The 21480-nt window shown below is 43.2% G+C and overlaps 1 protein-coding gene and 1 pseudogene across 5 annotated transcripts in view; one reads left to right on the top strand and one right to left on the bottom strand.

The window, feature by feature from the left end:
- FLNB (filamin B) overlaps positions 1–21480 on the top strand; it is a 142132-nt gene that overhangs the window by 5289 nt on the left and 115363 nt on the right. The window lies entirely within an intron of this gene.
- Positions 17099–17491, bottom strand: LOC150004797 (large ribosomal subunit protein mL42-like; annotated as a pseudogene).

Genomic DNA, 21480 nt, shown 5'->3' with positions numbered 1-21480 from the left:
TAACCCTTCTGAGCCTGTTTCCCCATCTGTAAAACAGAGGAAAATAATAATTCCTATCTTAGAGTTGGTAGGAGCATTACATTGGGTTGGCCATTTAGTTTTTCCTGTAAAATAAAAGACACATTTTTACTTTCACCTTTATTGACTTGCATATTTTGAGTATGTTGGCTATCTCCCACGTGGTATATAATGTTGATTGTTCTGAGTTAATGTCTTGATTTGATTGCTATCAACTTCAGCTGGTCTGCCAGACTATGGAGCATCATCCAGTGAGAAATCTCCAGCAGGAAACTTCACAAACCACTTTTGACACATTTGATCAGCACAGCACCTTCTCCACACACTGCACAAATCTTTTTGCGTTTCAGATGCACTTTTACCGTTCTTGAAATAATAAAGCATAATATGCTGAAAATGTTGCCTGTTTTCTTCCATCTTCAATATTAAAATGGCTACACAAAAATTCACCAATTTTGATAAGTTTTTTTTTTAATATACATTGATATGACAGCTGTCACAATACAATCTAAAAAAATTGTTTCAAATGAAGTTAAATAAAACTAAGCATTACTAGAGCCATCTTACGGGGAAGAAAACCAAACGAACTTTTTGGCCAACCCAATATTTGATTAGGCTAAGATAGAGTCTAATCAAATATTGGCGTTATCATTAATATTACTGTGTTTTTGAACTGAAGTCCTGGACTTTGTCTTGTCTGCTGTCTAGTCTTTGGCCAGTCCTGCGCTATGCTGTCATTTGGTGTGTTAGCTGTTGCCTTCAGCTTAGAACCTTTGATGAAGATACCTCTCAAGACCCTTTTATTCCTCCTTTCTTCATTCAACGGATATGAAAGACTGACTGCAGCGCCACAGGAATAATGAGAGTCATGTCCCTGGCTTGCGTCGCATGTTGCTCAGCGTGGAGGAGACGCATGCAGCCAGGGAGTGTCTTCAGACTTTCAGGCAAACACAAATCACCTGGAGACTTAAAAATGTAGGTCCACTTCAGGAGGTCACGGATGACGGCTGGGGTTCTGCACTTGCAGCCAGCTTCCAGTTGCAGCTGTCTTCGGACCAGCTGTGAGTAGTGAGCATCAAGATGAGGAGGGGCACCTTCTCTCAAGCTGGAGTGAGAGCCTGGAGGGCTCCTGGTGGAAGGGCCAAGTAAACTGAGACCTAAAGTCTGACTAGAATTAGGCAGGCGAACAATTAACCAGGTGAGCACAGGAGTAGAAGAGTGTGTCAGGTGGAAGTCATGGGTGGTGGAGATGGGGGCGGGGGAGCGGCTAGCTCACAAAGGGCCTCCTGAGGCTGTGAAGGCTGCCATCAGAACATCTTCCTGAATGATCTTGGGGAGGGGTAGATGAACTCAGCTGAAATGGATCAAGTGTTGCTTCAGTCATTTCTTTCAGTAAAAATTTGTGAATGTGCGCCTTCCTTATATGTGTATAGTATTTGTAAGCTATATATACTGCTGTCAGTCTATATATTAAATACTAGTAAAGCTTAGTTTCTTTTTAGATGGCAAATCTAAATATAAGATCTGATTTTTCCTGTGCTCTTGTGGTTTATCTTGTGTGCCCTTGGGTGCATGTACCCCCTATTTGGAGGCCTTCCCCCCCATATTGCTATTCTGCATTTAGTTTTCATCTTTAGTTACCTTCAGTTAAGGAGCTGGATCTATAATTATAACCCCTTCTTCTAACAATAATTTGAACCAAATAAATAAATCCAATAGAATGACCCATTTCAATCTAAATGTGTGTTATCTCCTGCTCTTCTAATGATTAAAATTGCCTGTCATTCTACTAGAAGCCAAGTTACATTACTGTTGTAAATCCAGTTATTCATTAAGCATGCTCAATAACCACCAGATTGGCTCAGCTTGTTGTATAATAAACAATAGCACTTTTTTTCTTCTGGGGCTTCGGAAGTGGCCTTGTATTTTTAAGGTGCCTAGTTCACTTTTCTTGGGAAATTGAGTGCATGTTTAGGGAGAGAGCTTCTTGGGAAAAATGATTAGGAAACCAAATGGGTCTCTTTATGACTAAGATAAAACAGTAGGAGAGACTAGGTCTATATTTTATAAAGGATGGAACTATTGGGTATTTTAATTATGCCCACTTAGTATCATAATTTCTTTTTTTTTTGGCAGGAAAAATACTGATCTGTTTTATTAAGTTGCTCCCCTTTTAAGAGCCTTACAGCAGTTGTCTTAAATGTATTCCTTTGAGAAGTTATAGATAGGTGATTTTCACCTCTTCTGCAGACTGTTTGATTCTACTAACGTCATTGTCTGATTACAAAATTTACCAAATATCATTTGCCTTTCCTGATCCCCTTTTGACCAGCCCCTATGCAGTAAATGTCTTTGGTCACGATTTTCTTGTCCTAACTATAAGCAAGGAAGCAGGTTGGTTTTTCACTTAGTCAAGGCTGGCCATAAGACTGAATTATTTTGACAGAGCGTCTGGCTTCCTCCCTTCCCCCATCAAAACCTGGCTCAGTAGAGAGCTTGGCAAGGAGGACATTGTCTTTCTCCTGCATATTCCTTGACTGTTCTTGGTAGCAAATCCCACTGATGATGCCATTTGTGTACTGAATGTCTAGGAGTGCACGCCCACCCTCTGACATAATATCCCGCATTTTCCCATGCCTACTGCCTGCCAGGCATTGCCCTGAGTGCCTTACCTTCATTAGTTCTAATCCTCATTATGAACCCTGCAAAGTGAGTAGCTTTATATCTATTTCCATTTTATAATGAGAAGACTGAGGCTCAGATCTGCGTCACTTCACATGCCAGGCACGATGCTTGCCTGAATCAGGCTGTATTTGTTAACGTCAAAGTTCCACACTTGTAAAGTAACATAGATATATTGTAGTGAGAGACTTTACACTGGCTTCAGTTTTGTTTTTATTTTACTTGAAACTGGACTCCTTTGAATTAAATTAATGTGAACTTTCCTACTATAAAAGACATTTTTTTTGGCTCATTTGCCTTTTCTTTTCCAACACCTTAGAACTTTAATGGGGCCTTCTCTCCTGTTCTGGAGACACCTCTCTGGTTCTTTCCCTGCCTTTGTTTGGTTTCCAGGGGCAGTGATTTCACTGAGGGTCTGTACAGTAGGGGCAAGCTGAAGGCTGCTTTGGGGAGCCTGAAAGCCAGAGGTGAGGAGGAGGTGCCCCTGGCTGCAGTCCTGTGGGATTCACAGACCATACTGCTTGGGGGCAAGGATCTCCCAGCTTTGCCAGGAGACTGACCCTTTCTGAAAGCTGCCATTGGTACAGCTGTCCTCTCAGAAATGACCTTACCCCACATCCTTTCCTTTGCTACCTTTTAACATTAACAGGTGGAGAATGTGTTGGGTGCTGTCTGCATGTGAGCAGAACCCTTCTTTCCTGGCTGGCACATGGCCTTTATCAGTCTATCAGCTCTGGCACAAGCAGCCGCCTGTCCAATGCAAGGTGGCGAGCCACTGCCTGCTCCTCCTCAAGGATCCTTGTGGGCAGGCCCCTTGCTGTGGACCACAGTGTGCTCCAGAGCTGAACTTGTGTCCCTGAGGGCTTCTCCTTGCAGCAGTTCTGAGAGAGAAAGCTGGTCTGGCTGGCCGGTTGACTCAGTGCTCAGCTCCCCAGCAATCGCAGGGCTGGCTTGTTGAAAGGTCTGGGCGTTAACACAACACTCCTGTTCTCCCTCTCAGAAGGCCCTTTATGCTGGCATGAATTCCTTTTCTCATGGAGATCTGAAAGCTCTTTTGACTAAATGGGTCACCTTTCTGAGTATTTTCATAAGGCTGGTCAGCTTTTGCTACGCCAGACAACTTTTCTGGAATTTCCGTTCAGATATAAAGGCAACCAAAGAGGTTGGAATTATTTGGAACACAGTGTGGAATTTTGGCTTTTGAGCTATAGGGAAATGGGTGGAGATTTGTGGCAGGGGCTACGTAAATTTGCTGTGGCCCATAAATTCAGGTTTTGAGATTAAAAAAGGCAGGCATCAGTCAGCTTTCCCTCTGAGAAACAGGAATGGTGTTACTTGCGGCCACATGCTGCTTGTGACCCAGGCAGAGGGGCGGCCTCCCATGGAGGCTGGGGTATGAAAGGATTCTCCATGGCCAAAATCAGATTCCTCCATCTCCCCCGCTCCCCCAAGAAAATAATCAAGTTCTCATCATGCTGGTACTGCACTGCTTGTGTGAATCACCCTGTTTCCCCTCTATCTCCCAGAAGTGACTTATCAGATATTTCGGGAAAACAAGAATTATGTGCGGGAGCTAAACTGGGCCTGGTGTTTCTTGCTCAAGAACAAAGTGATTGTTCCCTGGGGTGGAGGGAAGTAGAGGTCTGGGGCAGGCCCTGCCCCCAAGGGACTTCAGGTGCTGAAGAAGTCTGGGGCTCAGACCCCAAAATACCTTTGTGATTTGCCGGTTCTGTTAATTGAACAGAGTTCTGGGTTTTGTTCATAAGATTTCTCGTCGGAAGAGGCGGAGCTTGGAAGATCATGGATGTGCTGCGGGGGGTGGTGGTGGAGGGGCAGGGCAACTTGGGGGCCCCTCAGTGAAGCTGCCAGCCACTAAGGGGCAGAACCCAGGAAGAGTTCTGAGAAGGAGGAGCCTTGGTGGATCTTGGCTTGCAAGCACTGGGGCAGTGGCTTGTCACATTCCTTATCTCCACTAAAGGAGGCAAGCTGACTGGCCTCCGGGGAAATGCCTCTCTGATCAGGAGTCCTTTACAGGAAATGATCCAGGTGTCATGTTACACTTCCTGCTGGGCAGGTATCTCTTACCGTAATTGCTTCTCCTATCCTTATTTTTCCTTGACATTCTTGTTTGAGATCCATGCGGTGTTACATCTGAGGCTGGAAGGCTTGAGGCCCTCTTCTGGGCACCACAGTCTGTGCCATGCCATCCCAAAGCTCGCTGAGCTGTATTGCTCTCCTGATTTGCCTGTCTTGTTTTCCCCTGGATCATGACTGCTCCAGGGGCAGGCCCTGTAACTCTTGCTCACCTCTGTGGCTCTGAGCCTGGCATAGGTGAGTTGAATAATAAATCTGGTACATCGATTTGCTTTTAATATATTTACTTTCAGAAAATGCAAAACAGTGGTCTGTTGCAGCCTATCGTGTGAAATGGGAATTCAGTGTAGTGAACAACTAGGCCAGGGGATCCAGTAAACACCTCATTTTGGGAACTGATGCTGAACTTAAAGAACTCAGGGAACTTCATAGTCATTTTCTGAACATCTATGATTTGCTCTAACTGTTAGAGGATAAGGCCTTTTCCAAGTTGCCATATGAGGATCAGAAAATGAACATAAACGGAAGCCACTGAGACTCATTATAATCATGGCAATAGTTTTGTTAATAATAGTGAATATATATTGAGCACCCACTAGTATCAAGTATTGTGGTAAGTGCATTTCAATAATAGCTAAGAGAAACCTCATTGGCACCCTGAGATTCAGTTATTGTTTTAATCCCCGTTACACAGACAAGGAAACTGAGGCACGCCCACATCGGCCAGTGAGCCTGTAGCAGACTATTACTCACACCCTTGTCTGAGATTTTAATCCCCCAGGGAAAGCCATCTGTTCTGCATGCCTTCCAAATTCACTTCTAATGAGGTTTTTTTCTTCTTTCGACATTAAAAAGTTTCACTTGTAGTTCCTTTTAAAAATAATTGTGAGAACATAAAGAAATACAAATTAAAAATACTTCACCTGTGAAGAATCTTAACCGATCTCTTCTTTTAGGGAGTTTGCTTATAGCTGCCTTTTGATTCGATTGGGAAGGGGGAGGTGCATTTTCTCAGGAAAAAGACTGTTGATTAGAAATGTTTTGTGATATCATTTTGGTCATACTAATGGTTGTAACAAGATTCATTCTTGAGTTATTACTGAGCTGTGGACAGCATTAAAATTGGAGGTCTTAGCTGAGGCTCATTGTGGTTTGCAAGTCTCCCTTGGTCTAGAAATATGTGTTGGTGAACCACGAAATGGGAGTATTCCAGCCACTTTCTGTCTTAAAAGTTTTCAGGACCAACTTTTATTGGCACTGCCAGGGTCTCTTATTAATAGTTATTATGTTTAGTAACTATTGTGACCTTGTCTCTTGGTTAGACTAGCATAGAAATTCATTTACCTTTTAGTTTTTCAGCTCCATTGCACTTTAAATATATTTCAGTATGTCCCTAGCATAATGGTAGTTGGGCAGCTTAGTTCACCCTTGTCCATAATGGGAACTTTTAGAAGACCCCAAGGTCTTTATGGTATTGATTTTTTTTGGAGACTTCATTTTCTCAACAGCCTTCAGGACACCAGCTGCATGGAATCCTCTTAGCTTGACCTTGTTTGAGGCAAAGGCAGTGGAATAGAAACCACTTTTGGATGGATTGAGCCGCTCACTGAGTGTGCTTAAGAGTATGGGTTAGTTAGACCCTTGCTACTACTAGCTGGGAGACTTGGGGCAAGTTGTTTGATCTCTCTGAGGTTCAGTGTCTCAGGCTGTAATAGTGCCTGACTCACAGTGGCATTGAAGATTAAATACTATAGTCTTTGTGAAGCTTTGGGCCGGTCCTCAGCAGACAGTAAGTGCCTCATGATGCTGGTTGTTGCCTTTCTTCCTTGCACCCCCCTACCCCCCAAATTCTGGACCTGTGGTGCCCCCTCAGAGTTGGAGGAAGAAGTGACCTAAGTATTTTGGAAGGGAAGAGGTGAGTGGAAATATATGCAGAAATTGGTCAAGGATACCTCATTCCTAATGGGCTGTTTTTAGAAGATGTAACCTGGGTTTTTGAGTAGCTATCAGGTAGGAACCATGGGCCAGTGGCATTTCCTGGTTTTCTGGCCATGCTTCCTTTGAGGATAGAAAACAGGTGCTATTATTCTTCTCCTCTTCATCCTCCTTCTCCTCCTCCTCCTTCTTCCCTCACCAAGGATATTTTTATTATTGATTTTGGAGAGAGAGAAACATTGACGCGAGAGAGAAAAATTGGTTGGTATCTTCTCGTACACTTCCGTGACTGGGGTTCAAACCCACAACCTAGGTATGTGCCCTGACTGGGAGTTGAACCTGCAATCTTTTGGTGCATGGGACAGTGCTCCAACCAACTGAGCACCCACCCAGGGCAGGTACTACTGTCTTCCCTTATTTTCCCTTTTCTCCCGTTTGACTTAATGGACCTATTTTTTTTGACTAATGGATCTATTTTTTTTCACTAGCTCCTTTGCCCCTCCTTTCTTTCTTCAATCCTTTCTTTTTGTCTCTTAGAATCTCCTTTCTTCCCATTTCTTTCTTTCTTGGTTTTGCTTTCATGGAAGTGGCTGTACCACCATCTAGGTAATGTGCTTGCTCAAGGGTCTGAGCCTTGGCTCTGCCCCTTGAGAGCTGGCTGACCACAGCCAGCTTTTTCAGCTCTAGAAACCTGTGTTCTGTATGCAAAATGTGATAATAAAATGATCTGCCTTACTGAGTTCTAAGGTGTAAAAAGAATGTGCATCTAAAGCCCTTAGCACCTGGCCATGTGCTCAGTAAATGACAGCTGCTGCTATTGTGGTGTTAGCATCAGCGTTATTATTATGAAGCCCCACACCTTCCATTTACCCTTTTCCGGTCTTAATGAAGGAGGCTGAAGCGGGAGCAGCCATGCTAGAGGTGAGGCTGGGCTGACTGCCTTCTGTACTTTAAATCTGGAACAAAGGGGACTGACTATACCAGCTGCTCCCACCACCCCGGCCCCGCCCCCCGCCCCCCCCTCCCCCCACCCCCTTGAGACTGGCTTGTCCCTGCCTTGGCCCAGGGCACTGCTTTGTCTCCCTTTTTGTCCTGGCCCTTTGACATTTGGGATCATCCTGGTGGGGCTACCTGTACCACCTGCCAGTATTTCTGCTGCCCTGGGTGTGGTCTTAAACCCAATACTAGCTAGCCTCCCGTCACAGGTGGTGATGATGTTTTTACAGTAGTGCTTGGAAACTGGACCCCTGGGGTCACAAACAGCATCAAGGTTGCTGGGCCTGGGTGACTGGAGGAGGCTGGCAACAGCAAAATCTGTGGCTCCTGAGACCAGAAGGGATGAGGGAAGTTGGGGGGTGGGGCAGTGCCTCATTCTCAGTTCTTTTCGGGGGTATGCCAGTCCTAGCTGTGCTGGGCCAAAGGGATCTGTCTGTGTCTTGTGTAACTGCCTGCTTCCCTCAGTCGCCTTTTGAAGACAAGCTGGTGGCTGTTCCCTTGTTTAGGCCACATGCCACATACTGCAGCCTTTTAGAGGGTGTCATTTTTAAGTTGTCTGTTGTGGGGGCAGGGAACACACAGCACCTTTCCCAAAGGGGGGATTTGTGAGGGTTTTACTTGAGTAAGTAACTAATGCAGATAGTCATGTTTTCAGGATAGGAAATTAGTCAGCCTGGCTGCCGTTTCCATGTGACAGGGCAAATGGACACATTTGCACAGTAACGTTTGTTTTGCCAACTATTAAAGTTGACCATCAGTTAGGTGTTATCAGTCTGATCAGCAGGTGGTAACTTGCTCTGCTTCTGGAATTCAGTTTCTGGTCCTGAGAACACCCGTCATAAATTGGATTTGGCCAGATTGCAGGTCCCAGGTGGATGGCAGGACCCAGACACTGGGTCTTAGTCCTGGGCCTGCTTCTGCCGTCATTGGCGCCTTGGAGAGGCCTTGCCTCCCTCTCGCAGCGTGTTTCCCCGTCTGTTAAATGGGAGAACTGGCCGAGGTCTCTGTTTCCCAGATTTGAGTCATTGGTAAGGGTACCACTATTATAATTTTTGCCATAATCCCATGGCTGTCTATTTAATTTTTGCTTAACATTTTCAGCTTGCAGTTGACTCACTTTTAAAACAAATGTATTTGAAAAGGAGACTTTGTGTCACTATCATAATGGAAAAACGGTCACTAGGCAAATCAGAGGTAACCATAAATAAACCCAAAACAGTGCTGTTAAATCCCAGCTAGCACTGTTGCCTGTTCTCAGTGAGAGACCCACTCTTTTGGTTAAAAGGAACAGTAAACAGAGGTAGAGAGGTGTTCAGAGTAACCCAGCACTACGCTGAGCCGTTCTCCCAGACCTACTCCGAGGGATTGAGAAAGACTTGGAAAGAGAATAGTGTTCTCTCTGTGATGCGGAGGGACTGATAGAGGGTCACCAATAGCTCAGCATAGTAATGCATAGGTGCTTGGTCAGTAGTACTTGTGAAGCCTTTACCCAGTGTCAGGAGCTGTGGTAGCGAGGAAAGGAGGGTACAGGGGGTTGGACTTGGTCACTGACCTGGGTTACTGACTTTGGGGAGCTTGCGGTCATAGGAGCAGTTGAATGTTAAGTGAAGAGAGTGTGTATATGTATGTGTGTGTAGGGGTTGTTTAGAAAATGATTTATTTTTATTGTTTTTTTGAAATGAACAATAAACCTGTTTCATTCTAGAATGATTCTAGAGAAACTAAATATATTAAAGTTGTATCATTGCTCTTCTTATGGTGTTAAGATGATGATCCATCTTAACCCTTATATCAGGGTCCACCAGCCTTATTTCCTAAAGCCTGATTTGAGTTTTGAGCTCTCTTGGAGTCCATGCCAATTGTAAATGGTTAAGATAAAACAAAATGCCTGATAGGCCCTTTACAACATTAATTTTTTTCTCTGATTATCATGTCCTGTAGTTTCTGTAAAGCAAATTATACATCTGAAATGTCTCAGGCTGGTCTCCAGGAGTGAGTGGTCTCTGAGGTGGTGGGATGAGTCTGAATCTGACTTTCCATCCATCTGCTAACCTTGGGCACCATCTGCTTCCCTTGGGTTTCTGAGAGGGAAGTTGTGGTTAAGAGTGAGGACTCGGGAGCCAGGCAGCTCTGGATTTGAATCTGGGATTTACTATGTGACCTAGGATGGAGTTACATGATTTCTCTGGAGCCCCAGTGCTCTCCTGTAAACTGGTGATAATCATAGTTTCTGCCTGAAAGAGTGGGTGTGAAGATTAATGAGCTGAACTCTATAAAGTACTTGTCACAGAAGCGTTCAGGAAGTGCTAACAGGCAATCAGTCCCACACATTTCTGATTGAAGGGGTCAGGTTTTGACTACTCCAGGCTGGTGGTGAGTGACGTTGAAGGGGGATGTCAGCTTTGGGGTTAGGTTCAATTATGCTGATCAGTATCAGGCCATTCGGAAGAAATGTGGAGTTTGGGACAAATGGTGCTGCTTCGACCCCTGTGATATTGTGTATGGGTTGGATCGGGGTGAAGTGGACAGCAAGAGGAGTGAGCCTTGGCGTGGGAGTCGAGGAGGGGTGGCAGTTAGAACCCTTTCAACTGCAAGGAAAGGGACCCCAAACTGGCTCACCTACAAGGAAATTGATGGGCTCATGTGAGCAAGTGCACAGAGTGGGCTAGGGGTTTCTGGAATCCAGAAGCTCAGTGATGTCATCTAGGACCAGGGTCTTGGGGTCTCAGCTCGCTGGCTGTCGTCGGTCCTAGGGCTGATTCCCTTGTGGTTTCCCACAGTGGAGAGTTCCTGCAAGGTTGAGAGATTGTCCTTTGGAATTCCTTGTGAGCCAAGAACAACTTTCCCAGAAGCTGGCAACAGACCTCTCCTTATGTCTCATTGACCCGAATTGGATCACATGGCATTTTTGAACCAGCACCTGGCAAGGGGGATGGATTGCCCTCAGACCAGTGAGGCCTTCTCCAGTGCTGGGGGTGGAGTCACTGCACTGGAGGCCCACAGATCCTGTGGAGAAGGCAGATCCAAACTCTGCTCAGTACTCTTTGAGGCAGGATGTTGGGTGGGCCTGTTGTGTATGTGTGGGGTGTGGTACCAGAAAAGGGGACAGATATCCTTGGGGAGTAGGAGGAGTGTGATGAGGAAGATGTGTGTCTTAATCCAAAGCTTCTTCCTGCACCTTTCTACCTCCCTCTGCCCCTCTGTTCCTTACACAGGGGCTGTGCCCACACCCTCTGCTGGTCCTTGGAGTCCTGTGGCACTCCCGCCCCCTCCTGCCATGGGACGTCCTCCACGCTGATATATTGTAGGAATACTACTGATGTTAATTGTATATTTGTATAGCATTTGTTATTTTTTCCTAGTTAGCAGGTCCATTTATTTGTAATTTTAAAAAATAACTACATGTACTGTTTTCCGTTCGTGACTGGGAGTCTACGGATGTAGTGGGCTGACTGAGTGCGTTGGTCTGTGCCATTTTCTATAGAGAACTTGAGCATCTGTGGATTTTAGTATTCTCTGGGGGTCCTGGAACCAGCCCCCTGTGGATACCAAGGGACAAGTTAGGTTTTGGGGGAGTTAAAAGTTATATGTGGGGGGTCAGTACCCCTAACCCCCATGTACTGTTCAAGGGTCAACTGTGTATGTTTTTGCATATAAATGGGAAAATTGCATAAAAATAGTAAAAGAGGAAAATTAGCTTATAGTTTCACTGTCCAGAGATAACAAGGGGATTTTTAATATTGCCTTTCATTTTGCTATACACATATGCATAGACTGTATATAGTTTGATGTTCTATCATTTAATGATAATTTCTGTCATCAAATATCACTTAAAAACTTGATTTCTTACAGTACTCCATCATAAAAATGGCATATTTTAAAAAAATGAATTATGTCAATAAAGGAATGCTGAGCAATACAAATGAACAAATTAGAACTCAGCTTAGTTTTGGTTCTGAGAGTAGGCTGTTCACACGAACCTGCATCCAAGTGGAGGTACTTTTTGGTGGGAAGTGATCCCAGGAAGCAGGAGGGATAGACAGTGAGTAGGGTAGGGAAGGAGGAGACACCAGTATCAGGGTGAATTATTAAGGGTGTTGTTGTGGGCAGCTGGGGCTCAGTTCTGCTGGGAACTCCTGAGAAGTACCTCTTGTATGCAGAATGCCTCTGGAATTGTCCACCTGGAGAAAGGACAGCAGGCTGGAGATCCACCAGCTCCTGTTCCCAATGGTGGTGGCATTAATTCTTTTGAGTTTCCGGGCTGGGCGCCCATGCATGTCAGCTCTGCTGGGGTAAAAAGGAAAAGACAAGGCTTGTGCTTGAGTTGGTAGGTTGTCCTGCAAAGTGATCTGAGTTGGCACAGAACTGCCGCTGGAACTGAGGCTGAAATCAGACTTTGGCCAAGGGGATGCCTGCAGGCACAGGCAGCATCCCCAAGTGTATCAGTTTCACAAACAACGTAGAGCAGAAAAAGCAAATTGCAGGAAGATAATACACTATGACATTGTTATATAAACTGTTACAAATGTAATAGAAATGCAGATTTGTTCATGAGAAGGATCACCAAACTTTGGATCATGGCTGCCTAGGGAAGGGGGGGTGTGCGTGTGGAGGGGCTTTTGCAACTCTTTGTATTATTTTATTTCTTCAGTTGCATTGGTGGTTATATTGTGTTATTTTTCTACTCTCCCTTTTATGTGTGTGTTTGTTGGAAATATTTTCCTTATAAAAAGTATCCAAAATATTTATGCTGGTAAATGTATTACTGAGCTTAACCAAGGGAAAGGGTTAAAAGTAACCTACTTTTATATTTTTGTTTGTTTTAAAGATAAGCTTGGGCCCAGCTTATAAGAAAACAGATCATCCTCAAATGTCAGGATGATATTAACACAAAAGACATCCATACTTAGCAGGATTTCTCCCTCCCACTCCCTAAGTATATGTTGATACTCCTGAGCTAATAACTTTAGAATGTAAGGCCCCTCCCATTGGGTAGCTTGTGAACACTGCAGGCTTGAGTTTCTCAAAGGCAAAGAACTTTAAACATTTGCCCCCCTTCCTGAGCTTCTAGTCAGTTACTTTTTGTGTAAGTGAAGGAGTTATTTCTCAAGGGGAATATCTCAAGAGACTCCTGAAATATTGTATTGCCCTCAGAAGTAGTAAAAAGCTATAGTAAGGGATGTTTCAACAGAGGAATGAATGTTAGGAGAGATTTGCAATCTAAGAACACCTTTGCATTATGGCCAAAGTCAAGTCTTCGTGTTGTGGTTTGGCAGCCCCTGTCTAGGGGGCTTTGGTCTTGATGTCCCAGGCACCTGAATATATGAACTTAGAAGTGTTTAATTTTTTAATTAAAAAACCATGTTATTGAGGTATAATTGACATACAACAAATGACACATTAAGAGTATACAGTTTGAGGGCAATAAAAGTAAAAATAAACAAGTTGGAATGACATCAAACTCAAAACTTTCTGCACAGCAAGGGACACCATGACCAAAATGAAAAGGCAACCTACTGAATGGGAGGAAATATTTGCGAACCATATATCTGATAAGTGGTTAATATCTAAAATATATAAAGAACCCTTACAACTTAAGCAAAAAAAAGAATCTGGGTGAAAAATGGGCAGTTCATCTGAATGGACATTTTCCCAAAGAAGGCATACAGATATGAAAACATGCTTGATATCACTAATCATGGGGGAAATGCAAATCAAAACCACAATGAGATATCACCTCACACTTGTTAGAATGGCTATTATCAAAATGATAAGAAATAACATGTGTTGGTGAGGATGTGGAGAAAAGGGGAGGGAATCCTAGTGGACCGTTGATGGGAATGTAAATTGGTGTAGCCACTGTGGAAAACAGGATGGAGGTTCCTCAAAAAAATTAAAAATAGAACTACCAGCAGTTCCACTTTTGGGTATTTATTCAAAGAAAACAAAAATACTAACTTGAAATAGCCTGCACCCTCATTTTTAAAAAAAATTGACTCCAGAGAGAGGGGAAGTGAGAGAGTAAGAGAGGGAGAGAAACATCCATCGGCTGCTTCCTGCACACACCCCGACTGGGGACCCAACCTGCAAACCAGGCATGTGCCCTGACTAGGAGTTGAACCCACAATCTTTCACTTTATGGGATAATACCCAACCAACTGAGCCACACTGGCCAAAGCCACCCTCATGTTTATTGCAGTATTGTTTACAATAACTAGAACATGGATTGTTTACAATAACCACTCATTGATGAATGAATGCAATTGGTAGTTGCCAGAGTCAGGAGGTGGACGGTGGACAACATGAGTAAGAGGATCAAAAGGCACAAACTTCCAGTTATAAGATAAATAAGACATGGGGTTGGAATATACAGCATGGTGACTATAGTTAATAACATTGCATTGTGTATTTAAAAGTTGCTAAGAGAGTGCTGTATTGCATCTTAAAAGTTATAACCAGAAAAAAAATGTTGTCCCTGTGTATGATGACAGATGTTACCTACGTTTATTGTGGGTATCATTTTGCAATATATACTGATATTTTAAAAAAGGATAAAAGTAATTGTATCCACTGAACTGAGGGCAAAGTCTTAACTTCTAAGTATTAGTAATGTGCTGTGTTTCCCTTATTTTGCTCTGAAAGAAGGTGACTGTCCGAATGATTAAAAAAATACTGCACAGTTTGATAGGTTTTGTTATATACATCTATCATACATTCATTCATATATGCAAACATTGGGAAATCATTACCATAACCAAGATAGTGAATATACTCATCCAGCCCCAAAAGTTTCTTTGTGCCTGTCATTTCTCCCTCTCATCCTTCCCTACCCACTCCGTCCCCAGTCATTGATCTGCTTTATGTCACAATAGGTCAGTTTGCATTTATTAGAATTTTATATAATTGGTACCATACAGTATGTTCTCTTTTTCGGTTTGTTTGTTTTCTTTTACTCAGCATAATTATTGTGAGAGTCACCCTTCTTATTGCATGAATCAACATTTCATTTCTTTTTTAGTGTTGAGCAGTATTTCGTTGTATGGATTTACCATAACTTATTTATACATTCTTCTGGTGATGATATTTGGGTTGCTTCCAAATAAAGCCATTATGAACATTGTTGTACAAGTCTATATATGGACATATTTTCCTTTTTTCTTTAGTGAATCGTTAGATCATATGGTAGGTATATGTCTTCAGTTTTTAAGAAATTGCCAAACCAGTTTTCCAATTTTCCCATTTTTTGTTCCTACCAACAGTGTATGAAAGTTCCATTTCTTGCACATTCTAGTCACAAGAAGTGTTTTTTCTTAAAGAACAGTATTTTTTAACTTGGTTGTTAAAAGCAGCTGTGGCTTTAGTCACTTTTTAATTTCTCTGTCCACCACCACAGAGGCTTTCATTTTCACTGTTAATAGATTCTGGTCCCAGAAGTCTCAGAAAAGCCCTGAGGCTCACTGTGACCAGGCGGGGTAGCCTGCCCTCTCCTCAGCCAATCACTGGCCAGGGTGTTTCTTGGGATTGGCTTAACCTAGCTCACACGTCCAGCATCCCCAGCCACCAAATCTGCGACACCAAAGAGAAAGGGAGGATGGCTCTCATGGAGGCTTCTTGTCCTGGATTACTGCTGCACTAGGTTGCTATTTGTTCCTTAGAAACCCCCTTTATTTATGAAACTCTGGTGTCACTGGCTATGATATTATATGGCCTGTGACTTAGGGTGATCACCTCTGTCCCCTCCTTGAAGCAAGACTATCTCTTCACTTCACAGGCAGATCAAAGAGGGAAAAAAAACATGTAAGTTTTAGCATGCTTGAGATTTCATTTAAGCTATCTACGTAATTACCAAGTGTTAAGTTAGACTTAGATATAAAATAAAATGTGACTTCAAATTTAAGTGGCATCCATGCCTTATAAAAATGCCAGGTATCTTAATTTGTGATCCGTAGTCTTGCAGACCTGTTGGATTTCCACCTAAAGAGGGAGCAAAGTGGCAGGTTCATGAAAACAACAGGTACTCCCATCCCCCCATTTTTATGAGAAAGAGTTGGAAGAAAGAATGAATGTGTGAGAAATAGGGGGTTTGATTGCCTTCCAGGATCTGTGTTGAAGGAGAGGAAAATGTAGCTCAGCCACAGTGACTTTCCCCAATTAAAAACTAAAAAAAGATCGTGGTTATGGGGTTTGGACTTCTGACAAACCAGCAGCCTTGAGTGTTATTCCAGATTGGAAGGTCCTGTTAGGAGGAAAGGGGAAACTTCGAGAATCTCTTGGACAATCAGAGTTGCTCCTCGTCACAGCTCCGGCTGAGGAGGCCACTGTGTTCATCGATAACCTGACCACGCACGAAGTTTGTCGTGGTGCAGCATGCTCTCGCCTGGGGCAGCAACACGGGAAAGATTTTTATTGGGATTAACTTTCCACAGTGAGGCACTTTCAGATTAAACCATCCCTTTCTCACTGGTGATGTCATCAGGCCTAATTGTTTTGGACCTGTAAATTTAAACCTCTTAATTAATTGACTCAAGACATAGAGAGCAAATGTGCTTTTTAAAGTAGTGAATCTGTGGCCTGAAGTGCTCCTGGCTCAGATAAAAATTGATCCTAGAACATGGAATAAGAACATGGAGAAGGCACACCTGGTTCTTATTCTAACTGCTCTTCATCAGCTCTGTCTTTGGGGTTCACTTGCTTCATCTGTAAACTTGGAGCCTTGATCCAGAATTGCGGTCAGCAGACAGCTGGCTCTGGAACTGCCCTCTTTTCTCCCCACAGCACTCATTACCATGCTCTTTCTTACCGAATACGGCGCTCCCGGCAGCCATTCAGTCCTTGATATGAAATCCACTTAAGGTCTTGAAGCTTTAATTTTTTTACCCTGCGAAGAGCCTACAGAGCACATGTCCAGTGGGCTACTGGTGTTGGCTTCAGTGTTCACATCAGCTGCCCTGGACCCCTTATTGCTGACGGCACTTCCTTCACACCTCCATGCCTTGGTCTTGGTCTTCATTCTGCGTGACCACTCATGTTTCCCAGAGTTCTGGAGACAATTCAGATCCCTCTTCCCTTATAGAAGTCCTGTTCAAATTCCCCATATGGAATTAGTCATTTCTTCTCTGTTCTTAGCACACTGTACACACAGATTATCAATATAATGGTTATACAGTGGCCATGGTATTGTTTATGGCTACAGCCCTCCCAGAGCAGCCTCTAAGACCTTTGGCTTTCTTTTTTTATTTTTCTTTTTAGATGAAGAGACACTTTATTGTTATTTTACTATATAACATAGTAGTGAGTATGCTTGATTGCATTTTCTCAAATGGCAAATGAGACACAGGATAACAATTCTCTTTGATTACTGCAAACCTCAATATCATCTGTCTATTGGAGGATTTAGTTTCTTACGACATCTATGATACTGTCCACGAGAATACCAGCTGTGCTTAGTGAGAACATTTTGCTAAGTTGTTCTATCATGGGTCCTTGCTCAAAGTACTCGATCCTGTGTTTCTTCATAATCATGCACAGGATCTGGCTGAGGGATAGGTTTTGTGTGTTCATGTGAAATGTCCACAGAATGATGGTAGCAAACTATTGTCCTGCCATCAAAAGTCATAACAAGTTCCACTTTGCAATTATAGTCATTTGGAAGAGAAGAATATGTGTATTTATGACAAACAAAACGTAAAGCTCCATTTTGAATTGGAAATAAATGTCTTAAGATAGTTCTGTTTTATATCACCCATTTCACTTCTTCTGCTGCCATGGTGAATCAGATGGTATGGAAAAAGATGATTTGAAGAGAAAAAGCTTTTAAAATTTGCTTCTAGGTATAGCTATATTTATTTATTTCAAAAGGAAATTATAGAACAGGATCGTCAATAGAAAATCACTATCACTTGCCATAAAGAACAAGTAACTATAAAAATAAAATCAATGAAAACAATGGTGGTAATAAATTCTTGAGACTATTGTTGAAGATTGAGTTCAAAGCCTGCTTAGAATCAAAATTTGATGCTTTGTGAACCACCCCAATTCCAGCACCTGAATTATCTGCTTTGCCTTTTCTGCCCCTTCTTGGGTGAGGCTGTGCTCTTAGCAGGACCTAGCATCTGGAAGAAATCCAGGTGTTGTTGAACAATTTGATACTGTAATACCAGCAGCCCACGTAAGTAAGTGCCTTTGGTGACTGCCGAAAGTAAGAATTGCATAAGGATTATCAGAACCTTGGAGTTGAAAATCAGGCACGTGTGGCTTTGATTGGTTAACTGCCTGTGACTCATAGGAAGTACTCATTTCTGTGCTTTGCTGGATTAGGATGAAAAAAATCATATAGAACAGTGATTCTACCTTTGAGCAAATTCTCATGAAAAATGGTGTCTTGGGTTTTTGTTCTTTGCCATCTAGGGGAGGCCCAGTGATGCAGACATCCATTTTATAGATGGGAAAACTGATGCCCAGAGGTTAACAGTTGACCTGGGGCTAGTCTGACTGGGTGAAACTAGGTTACCACCCCCACACCTTATTTTCCCAGCTACTGCATTTCCTACCAGACTTTGGTTCTACGGAAATTCAAGTTGCTGAGTGACAAAAACCACAGTGCCTAGACCGAACAGAACAGGCCTTCTTGGGCTCTGAAAATGGAAACTTATTGGGTGTTCTTTTCCTTGCAAAGGATTTGGAAATGCTCTGGTTTGCTCTTGGAAGGATGCCAGTAACTTTATTGTCTATTTTACTTTTTGCCCAGAATAGTACCCTGTTTTTTTGTTTTTGTTTTTTTTTGGTGGGTGGGGAGTTTCAGTATTTGGCCTCAGTTGTTCAACACCAGTACCTGTTCCCAGCATTGAGGTAAAATCTCACATTGTGAGGAAGTACATAGAAGCAAGCCAGATTCTTGGGGTGCTGGGATAGTAAATCCCCCAGTGCTGTGCTGAAGCATCTGACCTCTTCAACTCTCCTGCAGGATGAGTGTTTGTTGAATAATAGTACACCCTGACCCAGGGAGCAAAAGCAAATAGGACAGTCACTGAAACTGCAGGGGAATGTGAATAAAAAGTCACCTTCTACCCTGTGGAGCTGGCCTCTGGCCAGCAACCTGGTGGCTGCTTAAATCCCACTCCCATGGAGTCGTTGGTCTTCTTGTTAAGGCAGGTGGACAGCCTCCTAGTCTTTGCCTGCTTGACCTGATTTGGGCGGGGTGGGGTGGAGGGGAGTTAGATCTGAAGACGTGGTTTCTTTAAAACACACCCCCCCCTCCATCCCAGTCATATGTGAGAATCAAGTATATCTTATTTTTTCTCTCTAAATCTTTTCCCTAAATATTTATTGGTTTTTTTAAGATGACAAAATTGATACATACTTGTTTTTTTAAAAGTTTGATTGTTAAAGAGATTTAATTAGAATATTATTTGAGTGCTAACCATACATGGTGATTGGGTTCCAACCATGTACCAGGCAGTTTTTATGCCTCATCTCAGTTAATCCTCACACAAAATCTGAGGAATGGTGTCAATCCCCATTTTACAGGTGAGAAAAACCATGGCTCCATTTAAGGTTACCCAGCTAGTAAGCAAGTGGCTGAGCTTAGCACCAGGTTTGGAGGAACTCTGGAGACTGGAGCTCTGTGTGGTGACAAGGATTTAACTTGATTCAGAATCATTTTGCTTATATTACAGTGAAGAAAAGCCATAGGATTATTCTCATTTATAAAACAAGAAGACATGTTAACAGGGATTTCGAAAGATGAATTGGCAGGTGTGTGCATCCATCTGAGACAGCAGAGTGCCCCTGGACTGCTAGGTTAGTCTTTGAGCCAAAGGACAGTTGTCAGGCTAGGATGTGACAGGTCTCAGTGGGGCTGGGGCTGGACTGGAAGGGCTCCCTTCCTTTTCTTCCTTCCTTTTCTTCCTTCCTTCCTTCCTTCCTTCCTTCCTTCCTTCCTTCCTTCCTTCCTTCCTTCCTTCCTTTCCTTCTTTCTTTCAAAGATTTTATTTATTTTTAGTGTGAGGCAAAGGGAGGGAGAAAGAGAGGGAGAGAAACAATGATCAGTTGCATCTTGCAACCCAGGCATGTGCTCTGACTAGGAATTGAACTGGTGAACCTTCTTTGGCTTGCAGGACGACAGCCAACCCTCTGAGCCACACCAGTCAGGGCCTTCTTGTTTTTCTTGAACAACCTCTTCCCGCAACTCACATCACCAGTGGGGCAGGTCCATGAGCTCTAAGCCAACCTCTTCATTCTTTAGGTTCCAAATAATAGGTACCTTATAACACCCCCATTGGAAAACAGACATACCTGCCTTAAATATGTGCCTTGAGCTAAACAGCTTTAACTACAGCCTTGGATCTGCCAGGCCCTTGATTTAGCAAGCTGAGATTAAAGCAGTGTGTGATTGTGCAGGGTCATTTGGGCTCTGCTTTTGAAATCTACCTCACAAATCCTAGTTTGACTTGTCTTTGTGGACTCCCCTTAGGAGCCTGCAGTCTATCTTGACTGTGGCTGGCTGGATGGTCCCAGCCTTACAATTTAGCCCTGTATGGGGCTCATCCAGCTGGGTGCCCGAGTATCTTCATTGCTTGCTTTTTAGAGAGTTCCGATACTCATTAGAGAGGTTAGGGATTTTAGCATTTTTGAGATTCTTTCTGTGGCAAGTTTGGCAAACCATTTCATTTCTTCAGTTTCCCAATTGACCCTATTCTTCCTCTTGCCCTCCAAGGGACCGTCTTAGGTGCAGGCCAATTTCGCATTCTTGGCAAAGCCGCCTGTGTTTGGTTTGTGTGGGTTTTCTGCAACCTAGGTTGAACAAGTCTTCTAAAATCCCAAACAATTCCTGATTCATACCAGTCTGGTTTTCCAGATTGGACCGGAAACTAGCTGTAGTGAACTTAGCCTCCTTATTCACACTGGGTGAATCTCAGATTTGCCGTAGCTCCACTTGATTAGTTTTTGTTTGTTCACCTTTTAGGAGCTTCACTGTCTATAGATTTATCCCTTCACCTCAGGCCACAAAGCTGTTCTGAGATTGTTACCCCTTGGTGATTTTGTGCTGGGAATGTTTATGGCATTCGCATGGTGCTGTGAGGGAATTAATCTCAGAGAGCTGGGGATAGGACCATGTTCCGCTCTTGTCCATGGTCATGAAACTTGTCTTCAATTCTGATAGGACTGGGTAGGAGTTGGGGAATCTCATGGACTTGTTTGCAGTGTTGGGTAATTTTGAGAAAAATATGCCTTAAACTCTAGCTATGTAGAATGGATAAATCATTCTGGTAATTTATTAGGCACCGTTCTTTTAAGTACTAGTCAGAAGAACTTACTTGAGCTAACTTAAATGAAAAAATTATTTTTTGTTAGGATGGTCTTATCAAGGTTTTTTTGTTTGTTTTTTTAGTGGCAAGTGGTAGAAACCCATTTGAAACTACTTAAAGACAAAAGAATGGACTACTGGCCTGGTAACTGAAAATTCCCATAGTAGAGCTACCCTGAGGCTCAAATGGGTCACTGGGGTTTGATCTTTCTCCTCATTTCTACTATATCCTCTTGGCTCCACATGGTGGCAGAAAGGCTACTTCTTCTCTGGCCCGTTAGGCCTCCCAGAGCAAGCCCAGCCAGAACAGGGATCAAGTGAGAGTGGCAAGCACTAAACTTTCTAGTCGCTCCCACACAAGGTCCAGGATTCACTGATTAGGCCCCCTTGAATTACATACCTAGCTTTCAACCAACCACTGTGCTTAAGGGGGGCCTGTCTCATGCACC

The sequence above is a fragment of the Furipterus horrens genome, unplaced genomic scaffold (genome assembly GCF_987537825.1).
Source record: "Furipterus horrens unplaced genomic scaffold, mFurHor1.1.pri manual_scaffold_7, whole genome shotgun sequence".
Classification (NCBI taxonomy): Eukaryota; Metazoa; Chordata; class Mammalia; order Chiroptera; family Furipteridae; genus Furipterus; species Furipterus horrens.
This window is presented reverse-complemented; position numbering and strand designations above follow the sequence as displayed.